This window comes from Coregonus clupeaformis, unplaced genomic scaffold (genome assembly GCF_020615455.1).
Source record: "Coregonus clupeaformis isolate EN_2021a unplaced genomic scaffold, ASM2061545v1 scaf0021, whole genome shotgun sequence".
NCBI lineage: Eukaryota > Metazoa > Chordata > Actinopteri > Salmoniformes > Salmonidae > Coregonus > Coregonus clupeaformis.
The window spans coordinates 764,144-787,076 of record NW_025533476.1 but is presented as its reverse complement, the minus strand read 5'-3'; the positions used below and the strand labels follow the sequence as shown (position 1 = coordinate 787,076).

The following is a 22,933-nucleotide window of genomic DNA, read 5'->3' as shown; positions in this document are numbered from 1 at the left end:
TAAACATTTTTTTCAAAAGATAATGTTTTTTTATCAATTAGTATATTTGAGTTTAACCACTTTGTTGATGATTTGTTCTGTCGTTTCTGGAGGATTAAATAGAAATTGCAACCAACTGTCGATGGCTTGTTTTAGAAATGGTGATATTTGGGAGATTATTTCCATTTCGAATAACTGAAAGTGAGGGGTTGTAATCTGAATAAAGGGAAAAACGCCATTCTTGAACATTGGGTGAGACAATCTTACTAATTTGCTAGAGAACCAGTTCGGATTTAAGTATAACTTTTGTATGACTGAAGCTTTTAGTGATAGGTCTAATGCTTTAATATTTAATAATTTCTGTCCTCCGAATTCATATTCATTATATAAATAGGCCCGTTTTAATTTTGTCTGGCTTGCAGTTCCAAATAAAATGGAATATTTGTTTTCTCATATAATTTAAACTGTTCTCTAGGCATAGGCAAGACCATAAGCAAATAGGTCAACTTTGATAATACTATAGAGTTAATCAGGGTGATTTCTCCATAAATATACATGTATTTACCTTTCCATGGTAGCAAGATCTTATCTATTTTTGCTAACTTTCTATTAAAATGTATTGGAGTGATATCATTTATATGGGATATGTATTCCGAGTATATCCACATCACCATCAGACCATTTTATTTGGTAAACTATATGGTAATGTAAAAATTGTATTTTTTACATTTAGCAGACACTCTTATCCAGAGCGACTTACAGTTAGTGCATACATTATTTATTAAAAATGTTTCATACTGCCCCCCCTTTGCAAACACCATGCTCTACCAACTAAGCTACATCCCTGCCGGCCATTCCCTCCCCTACCCTGGACGAAGCTGGGCCAATTGTGCACCACCAGGATCTCTAGTGGCACAGCTAGCACTGCGATTCAGTGCCTTAGACCACTGCGCCACTCGGGAGGGACAGAACATAATATAGTACATTTATCATAATTTGGTTGTAATCCAGAGTTTAGAAAATGTATCTAGATCCTCTGAGGCTGTGGAGGGATTCAAGTTGTGGATTAAAAAGAAAACATGAATCATCAGCGTACAATGACACCTTTTGTTTTTAAGCCCTGGATTTCTAATCCCTTGATATTATTGTTGGATCTGATTTTAATAGCTAACATTTCGATGGCCATAATAAATAGATATGCCGATCGTGGACAACCTTGTTTTACCTTGTTTAAAACTTTCAGAGAAATAGCCATTATTTACTATTTTATGCCTTGGGTTACTATACATGATTTTTGTTTTCGAAATGAGTACTGAATTGCATGGCCTCTAAAGGCACATCTAAAAGTTGCTGTACCTATGTTATGTCGGAGAAATTCAGTTATAAATTCCTCTGTCCTAGTTAAAAACTAGTTATCATCCAATAGGCTTTGATAAAATTTATAATATCCTCGCCCACGTGGAAATTCAGTAAGAGTAATGTATATGCCAATTATATGATGGTCTGACAGCATTCTGTCCCCTATCAACACTTTTTAAACTTTTGGTGCCAACGAGAATGCCATAAGAAAGACGACTAGCTTGATTGAGTCTCCGCCATGTATATCTCACTAGGTCAGGATATTTAAGCCTCCATATATCCACATGTTCTTTTTATTTTATTTATTTCACCTTTATTTAACCAGGTAAGCCAGTTGAGAACAAGTTCTCATTTACAACTGCGACCTGGCCAAGATAAAGCAATGCAGTGCGATAAAAACAACAACACAGAGTTACATATGGGGTAAAACAAAACATAAAGTCAAAAATACAACAGAAAATATATATACAGTGTGTGCAAATGTAGCAAGTTATGGAGGTAAGGCAATAAATAGGCCATAGTGCAAAATAATTACAATTAGTATTAACACTGGAATGATAGATGTGCAAGAGATGATGAGCAAAATAAATAACAATATGGGAATTAGGTAGTTGGGTGGGCTAATTTCAGATGGGCTGTGTACAGGTGCAGTGATCGGTAAGGTGCTCTGACAACTGATGCTTAAAGTTAGTGAGGGAGATAAGTCTCCAGCTTCAGAGATTTTTGCAATTCGTTCCAGTCATTGGCAGCAGAGAACTGGAAGGAATGGCGGCCAAAGGAGGCGTTGGCTTTGGGGATGACCAGTGAGATATACCTGCTGGAGCACATACTATGGGTGGGTGTTGCTATGGTGACCAATGAGCTAAGATAATGCGGGGATTTGCCTAGCAGTGATTTATAGAATGCCTGGAGCCAGTGGGTTTGGCGATGAATATGTAGTGAGGACCAGCCAACAAGAGAGTACAGGTCACAGTGGTGGGTAGTATATGGGGTTTTGGTGACAAAACGGATGGCACTGTGATAGACTACATCCAATTTGCTGAGTAGAGTGTTGGAGGCTATTTTGTAAATGACATCGCCGAAGTCAAGGATCGGTAGGATAGTCAGTTTTACGAGGGCATGTTTGGCAGCATGAGTGAAGGAGGCTTTGTTGCGAAATAGGAAGCCGATTCTAGATTTAACTTTGAATTGGAGATGCTTAATGTGAGTCTGGAAGGAGAGTTTACAGTCTAACCAGACACCTAGGTATTTGTAGTTGTCCACATACTTCTAGGTCAGACCCGTCGAGAGTAGTGATTCTAGTCGGGTGGGCGGGTGCCAGCAGCGTTCGATTGAAGAGCATGCATTTAGTTTTACTAGTGTTTAAGAGCAGTTGGAGGCTACGGAAGGAGTGTTGTATGGCATTGAAGCTCGTTTGGAGGTTTGTTAACACAGTGTCCAATGAAAGGCCAGATGTATACAAAAATGGTGTCGTCTGCGTAGAGGTGGATCTGAGAGTCACCAGCAGCAAGAGCGACATCATTGATATACACGGAGAAAAGAGTCGGCCCAAGAATTGAACCCTGTGGCACCCCCATAGAGACTGCCATAGGTCCAGGCAACAGGCCTTCCGATTTGACACATTGAACTCTATCTGAGAAGTAGTTGGTGAACCAGGCGAGGCAGTCATTTGAGAAACCAAGGCTATTTAGTCTGCCAATAAGAATGCGGTGGTTGACAGAGTCGAAAGCCTTGGCCAGGTCGATGAAGACGGCTGCACAGTGTACTGTCTATTATCGATCGAGGTTATAATATCGTTTAGGACCTTGAGCGTGGCTGAGGTGCACCCATGACCAGCTCAGAAACCGGATTGCATAGCGGAGAAGGTACGGTGTGATTCGAAATGGTTGGTGATCTGTTTTTTAACTTGGCTTTCAAATACTTTCGAAAGGCAGGGCAGAATGGGAATAGGTCTGTAACAGTTTGGATCTAGAGTGTCACCCCCTTTGAAGAGGGGGATGACCGTGGCAGCTTTCCAATCTCTGGGGATCTCAGACATTACGAAAGAGAGGTTGAAAAGACTAGCAATAGGGGTTGCAACAATTTCGTCGGCTATTTTTAGAAAGAAAGGGTCCAGATTGTCTAGCCCAGATGACTTGTAGGTGTCCAGATTTTACAGCTCTTTCAGAACATCAGTTGTCTGTATTTGTGTGAAGGATAAGGGAGGGGGGGGGCATGGGCAAGTTGCAGCGGAGGGTGCAGAGCTGGTGGCCGGGGTAGTGGTAGCCAGGTGGAAAGCATGGCCAGCCGTAGCAAAATGCTTGTTGAAATTCTCGATTATTGTAGATTTCTCAGTGGTGATAGTGTTTCCTAGCCTCAGTGCAGTGGGCAGCTGGGAGGAGGTGCTCTTATTCTCCATGGACTTTACAGTGTCCTGTTAGTGCTACAGGATGCACATTTCTGTTTGAAAAAGCTAGCCTTTGCTTTCCTGACTGCTTGTGTATATTGGTTCCTAACTTCCCTGAAAAGTTGCATATCGCGGGGGCTATTCGATACTAATGCAGTACGCCACAGGATGTTTTTGTGCTGGTCAAGGGCAGTCAAGTCTGAGGAGAACCAGGGTGCTATATCTGTTCTTAGTTCTAATGTATTCATGATTTCCTTAAAAGCACGAGGGTGAAAGTTTGTAGTGTGATTTCCTTTATGGTCCATTGAGCTATTTAAAACAGTATTATAATCTCCCACCATAATAATAGAGTCTTGTATTGCTTGCAGGGTTGATCATGTATTATATATATTGTAAATTAAGCGTTGATCATCATTATTTGGTTAATGAGCCTTATCTGTTTATGGTCCAATAACAACACATTTAAAATCATCCTTCTTCCTTGCAGATCTGTTAGGACAATTTGCACATTCGGATCAAAATTACTGTTAATTAATATTGTCACCCCTTTTGAGTTTCTTTTCCCATGGGAGAAGTATATTTCGCCCCCCACCCAGTCCTTTTTCCACACAACTTCATCTAGAATTGTTGAATGAGTTTCCTGTAAACAATATATATTATATTCCTTCTCTTTGAGCCATGTAAATATTGTTATTTTGTTATCTGCTAAGCCATTACAATTATAACTGGCTATACTTATTTCACCACTTACCCTAATGCGATACAATTTTCAAATCTATTTATCATAATATATGTTTGTAAATTTACCAATAAAAAGTACAATTTGTGATTGAGTGTCCATGTAGCTGTACCATGATATTTGCATTGAAGAGGCGACTCTGGGATGCTGACCTTCTAGGCAGAGTTGCAAAGAAAAAGCCATATCTCATACTGCCCATCTTCATCTTTTATTTTTATTGGCCAGTCTGAGATATGGCTTTTTCTTTGCAACTCTGCCTAGAAGGTCAGCTTCCCTGAGTCGCTTCTTCACTGTTGATGTTGAGACTGGTGTTTTGCGGATACTATTTAATAAAGCTGCCAGTTGAGGACCAGTGAGGCATCTGTTTCTCAAACTAGACACTCTAATGTATTTGTCCTCTTGCTCAGTTGTGCACCGGGGCCTCCCACTCCTCTTTCTATTCTGGTTAGAGACAGTTTGCGCTGTTCTGTAAAGGGAGTAGTACACAGCGTTGTACGATATCTTCAGTTTCTTGGCAATTTCTCGCATGGAATAGCCTTCATTTCTCAGAACAAGAATAGACTGACGAGTTTCAGAAGAAAGTTATTTTTTTCTGGCCATTTTGAGCCTGTAATCGAACCCACAATTGCTGGTGCTCCAGATACCCAACTAGTCTCAAGAAGGCCAGTTGTATTGCTTCTTTAATCAGAACAACAGTTTTCAGCTGTGGTAACGTAATTGCAAACGTGTTTTCTAATGATCAATTAGCGTTTTAAAAGGATAAACTTGGATTAGCAAACACAATGTGCCATTGGAAAACAGGACTGATGGTTGCTGATAATGGGCCTCTGTACGGCTATGTAGATATTCCATTAGAAATCAGCAGTTTCCAGCTACAATGGCCATTTACAACATTAAAAATGTCTACACTGTATTTCTGATCAATTTGATGTTATTTTAATGGACAAAAAAAATGCTTTTCTTTCGAAAACAAGGACATTTCTAAGTAACCCCAAACTTTTGAACTGTAGTGTATGTATGTATGTATGCATATATATATATATATTTAAGTTGAAGTCGGAAGTTTACATACATTTAGGTTGGAGTCATTAACTTATTTTTCAAAGTTCTTGTTAACTAACTATAGTTTTGGCAAGTCGGTTAGGACATTTACTTTGTGCATGACACAAGTAATTTTTCCTACAATTGTTTACAGACAGATTATTTCATTTATAATTCACTGTATCACAATTCCAGTGGGTAAGAAGTTTACATACACAAAGTTGACTGTGCCTTTAAACAGCTTGGAAAATTCCAGAAAATGATTTAATGGCTTTAGAAACTTCTGATAGGCTAATTGACATCATTTGAGTCAATTGGAGGTGTACCTGTGGATGTATTTCAAAGCCTACCTTCAAACTCAGTGCCTCTTTGATTGACATCATGGGAAAATCTAAAGAAATCAGCCAAGACCTCAGAAAATTTTTTGTAGACCTCCACAAGTCTCGTTCATACTTGGGAGCAATTTCCAAACGCCTGAAGGTACCACGTTCATCTGTACAAACAATAGTACTCAAGTATAAACACCATGGTACCACGCAGCCGTCATACCGCTCAGGAAGGACATGCATTCTGTCTCCTAGAGATGAACATACTTTGGTGCGAAAAGTGCAAACCAATCCCAGAACAACAGCAAAGGACCTTGTGAAGATGCTGGTGGAAACAGGTACAAAAGTATCTATATCCACAGTAAAACGAGTCCTATATCGACATAACCTGAAAGGCCGCTCAGCAAGGACGAAGCCACTGCTCCAAAACCGCCATAAAAAAGCCAGACTACGGTTTGCAACTCCACATGGGGACAAAAATCTTACTTTTTGGAGAAATGTCCTCTGGTCTGATGAGACAAAAATATAACTGTTTGCCCATAATGACCATTGTTATGTTTGGAGGAAAATGGGGAACTTGCAAGCCGAAGAACAACATCCCAACCGTGAAGCACGGGGTGGCAGCATCTTGCGGTGGGGGTGCTTTGCTGCAGGAGGGACTGGTGCACTTCACAAAATAGATGGCATCATGAGGAAGGAAAATGATGTGGATATATTGAAGCAACATCTCAAGACATCAGTCAGGAAGTTAAAGCTTGGGTCTTCCAAATGGACAATGACCCCAAGCATACTTCCAAAGTTGTGGCAAAATCGCTTAAGGACAACAAAGTCAAGGTATTGGAGTTGCCATCACAAAGCCCTGACCTCAATCCTATAGAAAATGTGTGGGCAGAACTTAAAAAGCGTGTGCGAGCAAGGAGGCCTACAAACCTGACTCCGTTACACCAGCTCTGTAAGGAGGAATGGACCAAGATTCACCCAACTTTTTGTGGGAAGCTTGTGGAAGTCTACCTGAAACGTTTGACCCAAGTGAAACAATTTAAAGGCAATGCTACCAAATAGTAATTGAGTGTATGTAAACTTCTGACCCACTGGGAATGTGATGAATGAAATAAAAGCTGAAATAAATCATTCTCTCTACTATTATTCTGACATTTCATATTCTTAAAATAAAGTGGTAAGCCTAACTGACCCAAGATAGGGAATTTTTACTAGGATTAAATGTCAGGAATTGTGAAAAACTGAGTTTAAATGTATTTGGCAAACTTGCGACTTCAACTGTAAATACTGTAATGCGGGTTGGATTGAATTGAGTCCCTAATCTTCATTTTCAAGATGATGATTGCACTTTTCTTCCCGATACAGTACCGCAATAACTGTCCACGTTTAAAATGTTTTTTTAATGCGCCATGGGGATTCAAATTTACACCGGAAGTGGCAATAGGATGTCAGGAACTCCACACCTTACCACTGTGAGCTAAATGTCCAGAGCCGAATTAGCTGGCGATGCACATAATAACAGTTATGAGAGTGTGACAGGATGTTTTAGTGAGAAAGTGTTGGGATCAGGTACAACTACGTTTACCTACCCCCAAAAAGGATATTAATGAGCAATTCCCCCCCACCCACAACATCTCACCTGAATGCATTTTTATTTTTATTGGAAGGGGTTGGACAAAGGCTGAAATGGGGGTTGAGAGTTACTCTTTAAACATTTATAAAATAATACAGGATAAAAATATGTGCATGAAAAGTAATGATTAGGTCACGAGAATTCTCATCAATGATATCCTGTCATAAAATATGAGTACTATACCGTAGGTCTGTATATTTATATTATGTTATATCACTGGCTAGTGGATTGAGTAGTGAATGTGCAGAGTTAGTAAAGATTGGTCATATGCCCCCCCCAAGTCCACCACACACACACACACACACAGTGAACCAATCAAGTGGTGACAGGCATTGGGCCTAGGCTGTAAGACCAGGATTAGACTATCTGATAGAAGGGGACCTTTCAAGGAGATTGCGGATCCATATTCAAGCGGGACCTTGAGGTTTCTCTTTTCCTATTGTTTTTGGAGATTAACCCTCCGGATTGTGCTGGATTAAACATTCATGGGGCGTCTCCCCAAATTGCGCTCTGTTTCCTATATAGTGTACTACTTTTGAATAGGGTGTCATTTGGGACAGAGCATGGGCCATTGCTTAAATTTAGATATCCTGTCTGGCTAGGATTGTGCTAGATAAAAAATGTATGGGGCGGTGCCCCAAATTGCACCCTGTTCCCTATATAATGCACTACTTTTGACCAGAGGCCTATGGGCCCTGGTCAAAAGTAGTGCACTGCATAGGGAATATGGGGCCATTTGGCATACAACTTGGGTCATCGTCTATTTTTGTGTGTGGCCTTCAAGGTTCACAAATGGGGCTGGCAGTAAAACGGTAATCTCGGAAATAGATGTGTCATATTTCATACAATCGGACTGTCCCGGCTCGCCCCAATGATACGTCTGTTGGAGTTTTGGCCTGGTGGCCTGTATTAGCTTGTAGCATTAGCTTGTAGCATTAGCGCCAGCAGGCACAAACCTTTTGCATCCTAATCAACCTATAGCTGTTCGAATCAATCAAATTAATGTATGGCGAAATTTCAATCACTTTAAGTCTGGGAAACATACACTTGTCAAACATTTGTCACTTGACTGCAGATGATGGCCAATGGAACAGGCCTATGAACTGATTTTATCAATAGATTGCAGAATAACTCTTTGTCTTTGGTGCTACAGAGATGATATCCTCGCTCTCGCGCTCTCTCTCTCTCTCAGTTCCAAATGGCACCCTAGGGCCATAGGGCTCTGGTCAAAAGTAATGCACTATATAGGGTGCCATTTGGGATATAGGCTCTCCCTTTCGCTCTCTCTCATAACAGATTTAATTTTATGTTATCTCCCAGGATAAAATATATAGTTAAAATAAATAGCTTAATCGCACAGGGACATGTGCTCTATCAGGGGCGTCATGCGTAGATGGATGGGGGGGGGGCCTGAAAGGGGCTGATCCCCCTACTTGGAAAGTTGGAGAAAGTTGTTTTTTCAAACACCTTACTGGCCAGCCCAGGGGACATATACATCAAGTGACATCTGTCCACAAAACACCCTCTGTCCCTCATAGGGTGCAAAAAGATTGTATTAGTCACAACTCTTGTAGCGGTATTGCAACATTTACATTACACAGTAAACAGAATGAGAACGCATCAGGCACTTGTGATGCATGTTATCTGCAGTATTTCAATATAATTGTTTGAAATGTCATTCAGAATGGGAGACACACTCATAGTTCTCAAGGATTGTCTGAAATTGTACTTGTCAGGCTATATAAAACAGTTATAGTTTGAGTAGTTATTGGTTGATAGTGGTGTGGCTATATTCAGTTACAAACATTATGGTAATTACTATGGCTTTTCACAATGGATAGCATCAGTGCAACACACTACATGACCAAATGAATGTGGACACCTGTTCGTCGAACATCTCATTCCAAAACCATGGGCATTAATATGGAGTTGGTCCCCCCTTTGCTGCTATAACAGCCTCCACTATTCTGGGAAGGCTTTCCACTAGATGTTGGAAAATTGCTGCGTGGACTTGCTTCCAGTCAGCCACGAGCATTAGTGAGGTCGGGCACTGATTTTGGGCGATTAGGCCTGGCTCACAGTTGGCTTTCCAATTCATCCCAAAGGTGTTGGATGGGGTTTAGGTCAGGGCTCTGTGCAGGCCAGTCAAGTTCTTCCACATAACTTTTTAAGGATCTGAGGACCCATGCCAAATCTTTTCAGTCTCCTGAGGGGGAATAGGCTTTGTCGTACCCTCTTCACTACTGTCTTGGTGTGTTTGGACCATGATAGTTTGTTGGTGATGTGGACACCAAGGAACTTGAAGCTCTCAACCTGTTCCACTACAGCCCCGTCGATCAGAATGGCGGCGTGCTCAGTCCTCTTTTTTTTTTTCCTGTAGACCACAATCATCTCCTTTGTCTTGATCACGTTGAGGGAGAGGTTGTTATCCTTGCACCACACGGCCAGGTCTCTGACCTCCTCCCTATAGGCTGTCTCATCGTTGTCGGTGATCAGGCCTACCACTGTTGTGTCGTCGACAAACTTAATGATGGTGTTGGAGTCGTGCCTGGCCATGCAGTCATGGGTGAACAGGGAGTACAGGAGGGGACTGAGTACGCTCCCCTGAGGGGCCTCTGTGTTAAGGATCAGCGTGACAGATGTTGTTACCTACCCTTACCACCTGGGGGCGGACCATCAGGAATTCCAGGATCCAGTTGCAGAGGGAGGTGTTTAGTCCCAGGGTCCCTAGCTTAGTGATGAGCTTTAAGGGCACTTTGGTGTTGAACGCTGAGCTGTAGTCAATGAATAGCATTCTCACGTAGGTGTTCCTCTTGTCCAGGTGGGAAAGGGCAGTGTGGAGTGCAATAGAGATTGCATCATCTGTGGATCTGTTGGGGCGGTATGCAAATTGGAGTGGGTCTAGGGTTTCTGGGATAATGGTGATGTGAGCCATGACCAGCCTTTCAAAGCACTTCATGGCTACAGACGTGAGTGCTACGGGTCGGTAGTCATTTAGGCAGGTTACCTTAGTGTTCTTGGGCACAGGGACTATGGTGGTCTGCTTGAAACATGTTGGTATTACAGACTCAGTGAAAAATGTCAGTGAAGACACTTGCCAGTTGGTCAGCGCATGCTCGGAGTACACGTCCTGGTAATCCGTCTGGCCCTGCGGCCTTGTGAATGTTGACCTGCTTAAAAGTCTTAATCACATCGGCTACGGAGAGCGTGATCACACAATCATCCGGAACAGCTGATGCTCTCATGCATGCTTCAGTGTTGCTTGCCTCGATGCAAGCATAGAAGTGATTTAGCTCATCTGGTAGGCTTGTGTCACTGGGCAGCTTGCTGCTGTGCTTCCCTTTTGTAGTCTGTAATAGTTTTCAAGCCCTGCCACATCCGACAAGCGTCAGAGCCGGTGTAGTACGATTCAATCTTAGTCCTGTATTGACTCTGCCTGTTTGATGGTTCGTCGGAAGCCATAGCGGGATTTCTTATAAGCGTCCGGGTTAGAGTCCCTCTCCTTGAAAGCGGCAGCTCTACCCTTTCATCTCAGTGCAGATGTTGCCTGTAATCCATGGCTTCTGGTTGGGGTATGTACGTACGGTCACTGTGTGGACGACGTCATCGATGCACTTATTGATGAAGCCAGTGACTGATGTGGTGTACTCCTCAATGCTATCGGAAGAATCCCGGAACGTATTCCAGTCTGTGCTTACAAAACTGTAGCTTAGCATCTGCGTCATCTGACCACTTCTTCCTTATTAACCGAGTCACTGGTGCTTCCTGCTTTAGTTTTTGCTTATAAGCAGGAATCAGGAGGATAGAGGTATGGTCAGATTTTCCAAATGGAGGGCGAGGGAGAGCTTTGTTCGTGTCTCTGTGTGTGGAGTAAAGGTGGTCTAGAGTTTTTTTTTTTTTTTTTTCCTCTGGTTGCACATTTAACATGCTGGTAGAAATTAGGTAGAACGGATTTAAGTTTCCCTGCATTAACGTCCCCGGCCACTAGGAGCGCTGCCTCTGGATGAGCGTTTTCCTGTTTACTTATGGCCTTATACAGCTCATTTTGTGCAATCTTAGTGCCAGCATCGGTTTGTGGTGGTAAATAGACCACTACGAAAAATATAGGTAAACTCTCTTGGTAAATAGTGTGGTCTACAGCTTATCATGAGACTAACTCATGCGAGCAAAACCTTGAGACTTCCTTAGTATTAGATTTTATGCACCAGCTGTTGTTTACAAATATACACAGACCGCCACCCCTTGTCTTACCGGAGTCAGCCGTTCTATCCTGCCGAAGTAGCGTATATCCCGCCAGCTGTATGTTATCCATGTCGTCGTTCAGCCATGACTCTGTGAAACATAAGATATTACCATTTTTAATGTCCTGTTGGTAGGATAACCTTAATCTTAGATCGTCCAATTTATTTTCAAATAATTGAACATTGGCTAATAGGATTGATGGAAGAGGCAGTTTACTCGCTCGCCGTCGGATCCTTACAAGGCACCCCGGCCTAAGTCCACAATATCTCTGTCTCTTTCTCATGCTAATGACGGGGATTTGGGCCTTGTCGGGTGTCTGTAGAATATCCTTGGCGTCCGACTCGTTAAAAAAAAAAATATTTGTCCAATACGAGGTGAGTAATCGCTGTCCTGATATCCAGAAGCTCTTTTTGGTCATGGTGTTTTTGGTGGCAGAAACATAAATATACAAACATAAATATACAAATAAAACACTCATAATAGTACAATTGGTTAGAGGGCTGTGAAACGGCAGCCATCTTCTCCTGCGCCATTCTATTAGGATACAATACAGTAGAATACAGTATATACATATGAAATGAGTAAAGCAGTATGTAAACATTATTAAAGTGACTAGTGTTCCATTATTAAAGTGACCAGTGATTCCATGTCTATTTACTTAGGGCAGCTGTCTCTAAGGTGCAGGGTTGAGTAACCGGGTGGTAGCCGGCTAGTGATGGCTATTTAACAGTCTGATGGCCTTGAGATAGAAGCTGTTTTTCAGTCTCTTGGTCTCAGCTTTGATGCAGCTGTACTGACCTCACCTTCTGGATGAAATCGGGGTGGACAGGCCGTGGCTCAGGTGGTTGATGTCCTTGATGATCTTTTTGGGCTTCCTGTGACATCGGGTGCTGTAGGTGTCTTGGAGGGCAGGCAGTGTGCCCCCGGTGATGCGTTAGGCAGACCGCACCACCCTCTGTATAGCCCTGCGGTTGCGGGCGATGCAATTGCCATACCAGGCGTTGATACATTCCGACAGGATGCTTTCAATTGTGCATCTATAAAAGTTTGTGTGGGTGTTAGGGGCCAAGCCGAATTTCTTCAGTCTGCTGAGGTTGAAGAGGTGCTGTTGTGCCTTCACCACACTGTCTGGTGTGGGTGGACCATTTCAGATTGTCAGTGATGTGTACTCCGAGGAACTTGAAGCTTTTCACCTTCTCCACTACGGTCCCATCGACGTGGATAGGGGTGTGCTCCCTCTGCTGTCAATCAGCTCCTTCGTTTTGTTGACGTTTAAGGAGAGGTTATTTTCCTGGCACCGCTCCGCCAGGGCCCTCATCAGGCCTACTACTGTTGTCATCTGCAAACTTGATGATTGAGTTAGAGATGTGTTTGGCCACACAGTCATGGGTGAACAGGGAGTAAAGGAGGGGGCTGAGCACGCACCCTTGTGGTGCCCCTGTGTTGAGGATCAGCGTAGTGGAGGTGTTGTTTCTTACCTTCACCACCTGGGGGTGGCCCGTCAGGAAGTCCAGGACCCAGTTACACAGGGCGGGGTTCGGACCCAGGGCCCCAAGCTTAATTATGAACTTGGAGGGTACTATGGTTTTGAACAGCATTCTTACGTAGGTATTCCTCTTGTCCAGATGGGATAGGGCAGTGTGCAGTGCGATGGCGATTGCATCGTCTTTGGATCTATTGGGGCGTTATACTAATTGAAGTGGGTCTAGGGAGTCAGTTAAGATGGAGGTGATATATGATCCTTAACTAGCCTCTCAAAGCACTTCATGATGATAGAAGTGAGCGCTACGGGGCAATAGTAATTGAGTTCAGTTACCTTTGTTCCTGTACCCAAGAAAGCAATGGTGGACATCTTGAAACAAATGGGGACAGCAGACTGGGATAGGGAGATTGTGAAAATGTTCGTAAACACTCCAGCCAGCTGGTCTGCGCATGCTCTGAGGACGTGGCTAGGGATGCCGTCTGGGCCAGCAGCCTTGCGAGGGTTAACTCGCTTAAATGTCTTTCTTACGTTGGCCACGGAGAATGAGCCCACAGGCCTTGGGAGCGGGCCGCGTCAGTGGCACTGTTATCCTCAAAGCGGGCGAAGAAGGCGTTTAGCTTGTCCGGGAGCAAGACGTCGGTGTCTGTGACGCGGCTGGTTTTCCCTTTGTAATCCGTGATTGTCTGTAGACCCTGCCACATACGTCTCATGTCTGAGCCGTTGAATTACGTCTCCACTTTGTGTCTGTACTGATGTTTTGCATGTTTGATTGCCTTATGGAGGGAATAGCTACACTATTTGTATTCAAACATATTCCCAGTCACCTTGCTGTGGTTAAATGCGGTGGTCTGCGCTTTCAGTTTTGCACGCATGCTGAAATCTATCCACGGTTTTTGGTTTGGGTAGGTTTTAATAGTCAATGGGAACAACATCCCCTATACACTTCCTGATGAACTCAGTCACCGTGTCCGTGTATCTGTCAATGTTTTTCTTAGAGGAAACCTGGAATATATCCCAGTCCGCGTGATCAAAACTAGCTTGAAGCATGGATTCCGATTGGTCAGACCAGCTTTGAATAGTGAGTTTCTGCCTATAGGAAGAGAGGAGCAGAATGGAGTCATGATCTGATTTGCCAAAGGAAGGGCGGGGGAGGGCCTTGTAGACATCCTGGAAGGGAGTGTTTGATGCACAAGTACTACAGGCAATGTGTTGAACTTCGGTAGCGTTTTCCTCAGATTTGCTTTAAAATCCCCAGCTACAATAAATGCGGCCTCAGGATATGTGGTTTCCAGTTTGCACAAAGTCCAGTGAAGTTCCTTGAGAGCCGCCGTGGTATCGGCTTCTGGGGGAATATACATGGCTCTGACTTTAACCGAAGAGAATCTCTTGGGAGGTAATATGGTCTGCATTTGATTATGAGGTATTCTAGATCGGGTGAACAAAAGGACTTGAGTTCCTGTACGTTATCACAATCACACCATAAGTAGTTAATAATAACCTACACCACCGTCTTTTTTCTTCCCGGAGATGTACTGAGAACCCAGGTGGCTGTATGGATGGGGACAGTATATCCGGAGAGAGCCATGATTCCGTGAAACAGGGTATGTTACAGTCCCTGATGTCTCTCTGGAAGGAGATCCTCGCCCTGAGCTCGTCTACTTTTATTGTCCAGGGACTGAACATTAGCGAGTAATAGACTCGGAAGCGGTGGATGGTTTGCACGCCTCCTGAGTCAGACTAGAAGTCCACTCAGAATACCTCTTCTCCACCTGCGGCTTCTTGGAGACCCCTCTGGGATAAGTTAAATTGCCCTGCGGGGTATGAACAAAGTATCCAATTCTAGAAAGTCGTATTTCTGATCGTAAAGCTGGTGAGGTACAGCCACTCTGATATCCAAAAGTTATTTCCGGCTGTATGTAATAACACAAGAAAACGTTCTGGGCTAATAATGTAAGAAATAACACACACACAAAACTAAATACTGCAAAGTTGCTTAGGAGCTAGAAGCAGAGCTTCCATGTCTATCAGCACCATCTGTGCATACTACCCTGCATGAATCTGCTGGTAGCTAAAGCTAACTATCTAGCTAGGTTCAATGTTAGCTAGCTAGCTAACATTAGGCTATAACTAGCAATGCAAATGGATCTGAGATACTAATAATATTACTACACAGATCATACACGTAACGTTAGCTAGCTAGCTAACAGTACTCTTTAACTTTCAATGAAAATGACTTTCTGACTAAATTAGAAACGTATAATATCTGAAAATGTAGCTAGCTAGACTCTCTTACCTGTATACATGGATGAACGTTTCTCCTTCTCATGGATGCCATTGGTTGCCCTTAGTTTGAAGATGTAATCCGGAGACAGGTGTTTTATACAACAGCCTTCGGTTTGTTCTCTTTTTGACTCCCTCCGCATTATTTGCAATCAAACACCAGAATTTTCTCCATCTCCTTAGCTATCATACTCTGCTTCCACCGGCAATTCCACTGATTTCAAAACTCTGTTCTCTAATCCCCGACCTGACTAGGTAAAAAATATGCAGATGTGCCCTTGAGCAAAATCACTTAACCCTAATTTCTCCCGTCTGCTAAATGACTAAAATGTCAAATGTAGTACAGCTTTGAGTACGGACTATAACTCAGTTGGATTGCTTTGTAACTCACAATCTCTCACGGTTAAGAAAACCTCTCATTAATTTCCAAAGCCTTGGAGGATGCTGGAAATTATCAATTTTCTTTTCCCAGAGAACAATTTAGCCCAAAGGTTGTTTATTGATGTTATGGGTTTTCTATAAAAGAAAATGTCTTGGATTTAACAATTATTTTTCAAACATGTTTTGTAAAATTCCAACCAAACACAACCAATTTGTTGAGTTGAAAGTGTGAGTAGAGATATTTTATTATTAGGTTTATTACTATAAATATCTGATGCTGGCCAAATTGTACAAATATACTAGGTCTAGTCTTAAACAACACTCCATAGTTGCTCAATGGGAATGAATTGTACATAGACTTTAATACTGGATCATCACAGTCTCACGCTGTCATCCCTGCAAATTTATTTAAAGTGTGTTTTACATACACACTCAACACACTTTACATACCTTCACTTTACATTCTAGATCTTTTCTATTTTTCTGGGTTGTATCACCTTATCCTCTCCATTACCGTCCTATGAGGTAAAGTAACCTGAACCGGGGCAGACTGACACAGATAACAGCCCAATGGTGTCTCTACTTCTCTCCGTCAGACTGGCGGATAATTGCAGGTGTTGACTGACAGATGGCCCTGGACCCATTGGCCGAGCACGCTCTGTCAGAGAGACATTTCACCCTCTAAAACACCAGTGATGGGAAAGAGTAGGTAGAGAGGGGCTTGTGTTGGAGTCTGTGAGGTGAAAGTAGCACGTCTCAAACCTATGCTAAATTAACAAGTGGGAAAGCAATTTGTTGAATCTAGTGATCCGAATCTAGAAGTCCTGCTTGGACTAATGTCCTGAGTTGTTTAGCTCTGCTGAGGTGGAACGGTTACATTTTTAAAAAAATTTTTACATCATAAAGTTCTGTGGACTCTGAAGTTTCTATTATGATCGGATCAATGGAATCCAACTTCCGATAGCCCAGCCATTTTGGGCTCTATTGCAGTCCAGTAAGGTAGAGCAAACTATACCTTGTTGAGTTCATGGGAATTCTTGGATTATCTGAATTAGCTTCTTGGATTATCTCAGTGGAACCGTGACTTGTGAGGACCAGTGGCGTGTGAGGACCAGTGGCTTGTGAAGACCAGTGGACCTTGTGGGTCCTCTAGGGGTGACCATGAGGAGAATCAGGAGATACATGCAGGTACCTCATACTGAAGCCAATGGAGTTTTCAACTACAGCAGAACTTGGGACGGAAGATCCCTCCGGAGTTTTGGTAGGTTTTGTATTCTGCGCTTCAGGCCACTGTCTCTGCAGACCATGGGTTATGAATGATGGGAGTCTATATAGTATTCTGTCTATATCACAGGAGGACAGGCTCCTGATAATGGCTGGAGCGGAATTAGTGCAATGGTATCAAAGACATTCCATTTACTCCTTTCCGGACATTATTATGAGCTGTCCTCCACTCAGCAACCTCCAATGGTCTATATACTGAGTGTATATACAATATAAACTATCCTGTAGGCCATGAATTGTTTATTGTTAAACATTTTCTCTCTGTTTTGAAACCAATGTTTTTTTCTCCGCATTCTCAAACTAAAGAAATATTGTGATTTAAAGTCCCAATGCAGTCAAAATTCAGTTTTTCATGTGTTTTTGTAACATATTGTACAACAGCTGATGAAACTAACACTGTAAAAGTGTTATATCCTGATAGTCTCTGGTTGAAAATACAATCTACACAGGACCTTCTAATCGGCTTTCCATGGTGACATCACCATGCGGTAAATTGGTTAATAGACCAATAACAAAAAGAGTTCCAAACCTCTCTGCCAGTAACTGCTAGTTTTCAGTTGTCCCTTCCCCATTCAGACCACTCCCAGACAGTCCTATCAAAATTCTTGCTTGAGAAAAAACTGCTGCATTGGGCCTTTAATCAGTCATGTTCTCTGCCTTGCGTGGTCAAATGAATGAAATCGGAATTGTGTAACCTTGGAAGATTCATTGTTTGTGTGTGTGGCAAACACGTAATGAATGAGATTGTATTATCTCATGGCCTCTTGGATTACATTGGAGGAAATTGATTGACGAAACACCACAGCTTTTCATAATGGGCCATCATAGGCATTCATAGCTTGTTGTGCACATGCAATTTTTCAATCAATGAGACTTTAGTTGAAGGACATTGTGTGGTGTTATTGTGAAATCTAAGGAAATCATGACAGGAAATATGAATGGAAACTTTTTTTATACTTTGGCCCTTTCTCTCATTGAGTGTGTTTATTTCCTTTGTCAGTAAATCAGTTGAATGAAAAGACACCAATTTCTTGTAATTTCTATGTCGAGTTAAAGCCACAGTCGAGACCTTTTGCGGATGCAGTACACTGTCTTTATTGTTGAAGAGACAATCTGGAACATGCCCACAGTGTACTGCATCTGCAAAGGCCTTGAATGTAGAATGTAAATTCTTCTGGAAAGTAATTCCTTGAGAACTACCGATTATAGCATATAAATCGTTTGCATGTGAAAAGGGCATGCAAAAATTCAGCCGTCTTTTGAGGACAGTTGAAGTTGCTTCCACAATAAATGCTTCCTCATTGTTCCGACCAAAGAGTTTCGGGTCGTACCCTTCAACAGGGTATTTAGAAGCATTTCTGTCAACCTCCACTGTCCAGAGGGGTATCCTGTGAAGCAAGCTAGATCTACTCAGGGTTTTCTAATGCTAGCCAGCTTCAGTTAGCTTCACATTCCAGCTTCATCTGTACTACGACGGTGGATATTGCTCGTCCACCTGCCACGAACTCTAGCAGGCTTATAACTATGCGTGCATGTCACACGTGGCTAGTCGAACGCTGAACAGTTCATTGAGACAATACTGAAATATAAATCCATGGGCGGGTCAGTACCACATTTTCATTTGTGCCGAAATCAAAATGAAAGAAAAGTTATCTAGCAAATTCAGCAGGCTATGGTGTTAAATAGGCCCAAAAAAATAAATAAACATGTAACACAAAAAAACATTTGTTTTAATATAATATTTGATCAAAATCTTCTTCCTCAAATGAAGGGGATGATGACGCAATCTTTGCGAGAGGGAGGGAATCTGATTTCATTGGTCCTCAACTCGTGGCTCAGACACTTCATTCAGTATAAATGGAGTTAGCCCTGAGTTAGTCAGCCTGGTTAGTTCTGAAGGATTTGTTGCCATAGAAATGTACCTGACTAAAAGTTGAGCCACATGCGTATGACTGTTTAGCTTGAGTTGACCAAAGTTACCTCACTAACTCCTCAAACCTGATTCGAAGGATACCCCTCTGGAGTTGCTGAATTTAATCTGGACTTCAATTTCCGCTTTAGTTAATGCACCTTGGTTGGAGAACGATGTAGTGTCAGTGTTCCTTTGCCAAAATATCATGTTATGCCATTTTCTTCATTATTTACATTTTTGTTAGTGGCCCACTCTGTGAGGGTACAGTATATGAAATATATTGTTAGAATGTTGATGGGTCATTGGCTGGAAGTGTCAAATTGGTTTTAGGCCTATGTTTTTCACTAGGACTTTGTAGAATTATACAAAACATATCCTTGACAAATAACTATTGTTACATTTTTACATGGATATATTTCCACAAATATTTCTTCATGCAATTCATGCTTTACAATAGTTGATGCACTATTTATCAAGCGTTGGTGCTTATGTTTGCTGCACCTTGGGTGTTGATAAGCATCTGATGCATATGCTAAAAGAGACGCCCGGCAACATTCTCTAGCGGGTACGTGGTGGTTCTAGTGTTAAGTTCTGAGCGTTATGGGACAGGATTTTGCCATTTTGCACTGTGGTGAATGGGAGCTCCGGGGTGAAGTTTCTTCTAGGTGCAGATCTAGGATTAGCTTCCGCTCCCCCAATCCTATTCTTAACCATTAGTGAAAAGCATAACTGACCCAAGATCAGCGTCTAGGGCTAACTTCACCCTACACCTGAATGGGATGTATGTATCTGATGATGTAGCAGGGTGCCTCTTGCCTATTTCCAGCCTTTTCATCCTCTGTGTTTGCTGTGTTTTTCTGATCCGAGGAGAGAGATTTAGGGCTATGACCTTGGCAAGGTGAAAAAATTACTTGAGTTAAACTGAGCATAATACTGAAAAAAAAAAAAAAATGGTCGCCTGTCTGTTGTAGTTCAGATTTCAGTTACTGTAAGGCTTCATCAGCTGATAACTGATCAAGAGAAACATTTGCTCAATGGATGTCCTCACCTTTATCTGTGTGAGTGTGCTGTTCCCTGCCTTTGTGTAAAGTTACACCATGTTGTGGAATGGATAGGTAGAGTTGCGTTCTCACCGCTCATATTTCAGTCATTTCCTGTGTTTGGGCTATCAGCTAGTTAATTATGCTGGCCTATTCACCTGTTCCCAGCCCAGTCCTTCACTGTGTTTGCCCTCTCCCTCCCCAAGACTTTCCATTTGGCCAACTGAAATGGCAATGAGTGCTCATTAGCATATTTCTGTCTCTCATGTTCCAGGATAGCTGTAACTTCAAGTTGTATTACATTGAATTGAATGTCAGAAGTTTTGGGTTGTCGAAACAAAAGTCCTCCAAGATTAGATAAGGCTCTTTCAAAAGTCCCCTAAAATTTGAATAATCTATGTTGGTAAATGTGCTGGAAAGTCACGTTGGGTGGGGTTAGTGTTCAAAGTAGTATGGTCGATTGCTTGTTGGTTTGGACATTACAGCTCAATAACAATAAGCACACAAATTGGACAGATATAATCAGCGAAAAGCAGCATGGGCTAAAGTCCACAAACAAAGCTTTTGCCTTCAATTAAATGGGTCAATCTGGGATTGGTACATCAATTTTTTGACTTTTAACTTGATTCTGTGTAGCCATTGATTCTTGGAGAATATACCTTATGGATGCCTCATGAGTTTAGTTCAACTGTCTTACCCCATCAGAAACCAAAATGGTTGTGCTTTGAATCCCAGATTCTCTTTTAATGTAATTTCTATTCAGTTCACTATTAATTTTTCCAAAAGACCTGGCAGTCCTTTTTTTCTGGGCTCTATCCCTGATGTAGTTCCAGTGCGCCTTGGGATAAAGTAAACAGTTTCCTGCTAATCCCACGGGACAGGATCGCTTGGGAATAGCACGGAAGTTAGTTTTGCAGATCAGAGCCCCCGTAATCCATTTTAATTTACACACGCTGTTTCTTCTGTCGCCAGGTCACACTAGTGCCCCAGCAGCGTGTGTGTAATTTAAACAGGCATGATGAAGCGTGACCCCAATCTAATGATTTCACCCGAGCCTGCCGATTGCTGGCAAAATCCCCCCTCCCATGGTTTTCGTTTTGGACTTTCTTCACAGGTCAGAACGTGTACGCCATCTAATCAATGAGTTTGCTCATGCTTGTTTTGATCTTGACACCAAAAGACAATGCTCAGTAGTATGTGTCGCATACCATTAGTAGTCAAATGTCGTCATACCACTGATGGGATGTCATTTTCTTGGCTGTTATTGTATGGATGTGTGTGTAAGGTTAAAAAGAAACGGACAACTTTTAAAGCTCAAACCAAGTTTATTCACCCACTGGGTCACACAGCTGCATAAGACAAAGACATATTCCCACCAGCGCAAGTATTTACAGTGAGGGAAAAAGTATTTTGATCCCCTGCTGATTTTGTACATTTGCCCACTGACAAAGACATATCATTTTAATGGTAGGTTTATTTGAACAGTGAGAGACAGAATAACAACAAAAAAATCCAGAAAAACGCATGTCAAAAATGTTACAAATTGATTTACATTTTAATGAGGGAAATAAGTATTTGACCCCTCTGCAAAACATGACTTAGTACTTGGTGGCAAAACCCTTGTTGGCAATCAGAGGTCAGACGTTTCTTGTAGTTGGCCACCAGGTTTGCACACATCTCAGGAGGGATTTTGTCCCACTCCTCTTTGCAGATCTTCTCCAAGTCATTAAGGTTTCGAGGCTGACGTTTGGCTACTCGAACATTCAACTCCCTCCACAGATTTTCTATGGGATTATGGTCTGGAGACTGGCTAGGCCATCCCAGGACCTTAATGTGCCTCTTCTTGAGCCACTCCTTTGTTGCCTTGGCCGTGTGTTTTGGGTCATTGTCATGCTGGAATACCCATCCACGACCCATTTTCAATGCCCTGGCTGAGGGAAGGAGGTTCTCACCCAAGATTTGACGGTACATGGCCCCGTCCATCGTCCCTTTGATGCGGTGAAGTTGTCCTGTCCCCTTAGCAGAAAAACACCCCTAAAGCATAATGTTTCCACCTCCATGTTTGATGGTGTTCTTGGGGTCATAGGCAGCATTCCTCCTCCTCCAAACATGGCGAATTGAGTTGATGCCAAAGAGCTCGATTTTGGTCTCATCTGACCACAACACTTTCACCCAGTTTTCCTCTGAATCATTCAGATGTTCATTGGCAAATTTCAGACGGGCCTGTATATGTGCTTTCTTGAGCAGGGGGACCTTGCGGGCGCTGCAGGATTTCAGTCCTTCACGGCGTAGTGTGTTACCAATTGTTGTCTTGGTGACTATGGTCCCAGCTGCCTTGAGATCATTGACAAGATCCTCCCGTGTAGTTCTGGGCTGATTCCTCACCGTTCTCATGATCATTGCAACTCCACGAGGTGAGATCTTGCATGGAGCCCCAGGCCGAGGGAGATTGACAGTTATTTTGTGTTTCTTCCATTTGCGAATAATCGCACCAACTGTTGTCACCTTCTCACCAAGCTGCTTGGCGATGGTCTTGTAGCCCATTCCAGCCTTGTGTAGGTCTACAATCTTGTCCCTGACATCCTTGGAGAGCTCTTTGGTCTTGGCCATGGTGGAGAGTTTGGAATCTGATTGATTGATTGCTTCTGTGGATAGGTGTCTTTTATACAGGTAACAAACTGAGATTAGGAGCACTCCTAATCTCAGCTCGTTAACTGTATAAAAGACACCTGGGAGCCAGAAATCTTTCTCCCAATCTTTCTGAAACGTATTTCCCTCATTAAAATGCAAAACAATTTATAACATTTTTGACATGCGTTTTTCTGGATTTTTGTTTTTGTTATTCTGT

At 42.4% G+C, this 22,933-nt stretch overlaps 1 protein-coding gene across 2 annotated transcripts in view; it reads left to right on the top strand.

Annotated features, from left to right (window-relative positions):
• The window catches only part of efr3a (EFR3 homolog A (S. cerevisiae)), a 289,424-nt gene that overhangs the window by 43,792 nt on the left and 222,699 nt on the right, over nucleotides 1–22,933 (top strand). The window lies entirely within an intron of this gene.